Here is a 3,459-nt window from a genome sequence, read left to right as displayed (position 1 = left end):
TTCAGTTTGTGGTCAGCTAGTTCCTGGAACACAAACATTCACACAAGATCAAAGGTATAGGTTCTTACAATACTGATCAAAGGTATAGGTTTTTACAATACATATCAAAGGTATGGGTTCTTACAATACAGATCAAAGGTATGGGTTTGGGGACATTATTATTATTTTAAATTTTCCTTTCAGCAGTAATACGTGTCTCATATCATTGCATTTATGATACTTGTTTCCTGAGCTAGAACCATTCAACTAAAATTGTATTTACCATAAACTCATTGTTCTGGCCAAAATGACTGTCCTTGGATCAATCACATGTGTCTTTGTAGGGCCTTAAGAACCATTTTATGTGCTCAGGACCCTGAGGATTAATTACTATCTTATCACTACCTTCTGCAGTGTTGTCCTGCAAATTTTCTTCATTCTGCTCTGACCTTGGCTTAGGAAGGAAGATTTAGAAGTTAAAGATTAGGAAGACTAGTTTGATGTTGAATTTTGGTGCACACCTGTCAAGCCTTGAAAGTTGGAATCTAGCAGGAGTTTTCTTGACTCAAGAGTTTGCAAATATACCTGTGTGTAATCATATCTGTTAATTCAATGTAACACTGTTTTCTGGGTTGACAGGTTTTTGTGTTTGTGTATCAAAACAATTACTAGGAAAAAAAAAAACCCAACCCTTATGGATAAAAATATACTCAACCATGGAGATGGTATAGGTAGTGTGGTTTTTTTCTTTCTTTTTTTAAAATATTTTTTAAGTTTTATTCTGGTTTACTTGCAAAGTTTTTATACGTTGATTTTTCACACCAGATCTTTTCAATTTCCTTTATTCACCCTTCCATCCATCTATGATTGATTACCTTCTTGCCTATCCTCATCCCCTTGCTCGTACCCTTCTCTCTTTGGATATTCATGCACGTCTTACTAGTTATCTTTCTGTTTTACAATAATGGTCTTATACAGTATTTATCCTTATGGCACTGAGTTAGTTCACATAGCATAATACTCTCCAGTCCCTCTCAAGTTAGGTAGTGATTTAAAAAAAATTTTTTTTCTCCTGTGTGCTGCATAGTATTCCATCATGAGAATGCACCATAATTTCTCAACACATTTGTTTGATGTTGGACATTTGGGCTTTTTCCATGTTCTTATGATGGTGAAAAATGCTGCTGTGAACACGGGTGTACAAATCTCTGTGCCTCCGTTCTCATTTTCTCAGAGTATATTTCAAGCAGTGGAATAGCTGAGTCATATAGAATTTCTGTTTAGCTTATTTGAGGAAATGCCAAACTGCCTTCCAGGGTGGTTGTACTATTTTGCAATCCCTCCAACATTGTGTAAAAGTTCTTATCTCTTCACAACTTCTTCAACATTTATTACTTGTTGTCTTGTTAAATTTTACCACTGCTACTGGGGTGATATTGTATCTCATTATGTTTTTGATTTTCATCTCTCTTATTGCCAGTGATTTGGAGCATTTCTTCATGTGTCTGTTGGCCATCTGAGTATCTTCCTCTATGAAAAATCTTTCTGTCTTTTGCCCATTTTGTAATTGTGTCATCATTTTTTTTTTCTTGTGGAGGCCTTGTAAACTTTTTATATGAGACCCTGGTCTGAAATGGTATTGGTATAGGTTGTTTGTTCCACAGTTAATAGGGCCACTGTGAGAGGAGGGCAAACTAAACAGGAGCTTACATGATATTGTAAATCAGTAAATATGCTTAGAAAGTTATTGATTGGGGAAGTTTTTGTTGCTAAATGCACTGAGTCGACTATGACTCATAGCAACCCTATGAATAACAGATCTGAACCATGCCCTAGCCATCCTCATCATCTCTAAAGTTCATAATTTCATCAATAATCTCTTCAAGGAACTCTAGAGTTTTAGTACTGTTGCTGTTGTTCAGTACCTTCAAGCTGAATAAGACTTATAACAACTCTGTGGACAACAAATAAAAAACTTGCCCTACTTTGCACCATCTTCGCAATCTCTATCATATTCATGCTCACCTACACAAGTCATCTTGTTGAAGGTCTTCCTCTCCTTTGACTACCCTTCAACTTTCCAAGCATGAAGTCTTTTTTCAAAGACTAGATCCTCCTCACAACATGCCCAAAGTATGTGATATGAAGTTCCACCACCCTTACCTCTAAGGGAGATTTGTTTGTTGTTTTAGTAGTTCATTAAATAGTCAGTACTCTTCTCCAGCCACCATAACACAAAGGCATCACTTCTTCTGTCATCCTTAATCTTGTCCAATTCTCAAATGCATATCAAGTAATTGTAAAAACCATGGCTTAGATAAGACACACTGTAATCTTTAAATTGACATCATTGTTGGTTTGCACATTGGAGAGGTCTTTGATAGCATAGTTTCCCAATACAATACATCTCATGATCTTCTGACTGTTAGTACCAAGTGTGTTGATTATAGATCCAATTAAGAGAAAATCATTGACAACTTCAATCTTTTTTCTATCTATCATGATGTTGCCCAATAGTCCAGTGGTGAAAATTTTTGTTTTCTTAATGTTGAGTGATGGTAAAGGAGCCTAGGGATAAAATGATAGAATTTTGTACAGTCAATGGTTTATTCATTGCAAGTACATTTTATTAAAAAACACAAATGTCTATTATATACATGGACCTCATCTGACAGTCTGCACAGGAATCAAATTGACTATATCTGTGGAGAAACTCAATATCAGCTGCGAAAACTAGGTCAAGTGCTTATCGTGGAATGGGCCATCTACTACTGATGTGCAAGTTCAAACTGAAGCTAAAGAAAATGAAATCAAATTCACAAGAACCAAAATTTGATCTTGAGTCTATCCCACCTGAATTTAAAAAAAAAAAACAAACCACCACCACAACAAAGTATCTTGGAAACGGATTTGAGGCCTTGAACACTAATGAGCAAAGACCAGATGAGTTGTGAGAAGATATAAAGAATATTATCCATGAAGAATGCAAAAGGTCTTTACAAAAATAGAGGGCTAATCAGTCTTTCTTCTAGAAGCACAGGAGTATTCTGTAAACTCTTGCTATGAAACTCTTGTCTGAAATGGTATTGCCAAATGTTTTTTCTCAGTTGATAAGCTTTTTTTTCATCCTATTGGAAAAAGTGTTTGATGTGCACAGGATTTAATCTTTAGAAGGTCCCATTCATCAATTTTATCCTCTTCAGTTGTGCATTTCAGACTATACTTGTCAGTCTCTTTATATTGTAAAGACTATACTGACTAGGGCTTCTAAGCTTGATCTCGGTTTGTCTCTTACAAACCTTATGGTATTGGGCTTTACTCTCAGGTGTCTGATCCATCTTGAGTAGGGTTTGTTTGTTTGTTTCTTCGTTTCTTTGTTTTTATGGTGTGATATGTGGATCTTGTTTCAGCTTTTTTCAGGTAGCACCAGTACAGTTTTGCCAGAACCATTTGTTGAAGAGGTTGTCATTTTCCTACTTA

Source organism: Elephantulus edwardii, unplaced genomic scaffold, assembly GCF_000299155.1.
Source record: "Elephantulus edwardii isolate Elephantulus edwardi_28Jun2011 unplaced genomic scaffold, EleEdw1.0 scaffold00238, whole genome shotgun sequence".
NCBI classification, from domain to species: domain Eukaryota; kingdom Metazoa; phylum Chordata; class Mammalia; order Macroscelidea; family Macroscelididae; genus Elephantulus; species Elephantulus edwardii.
Note: the sequence above shows the minus strand (reverse complement) of the source record.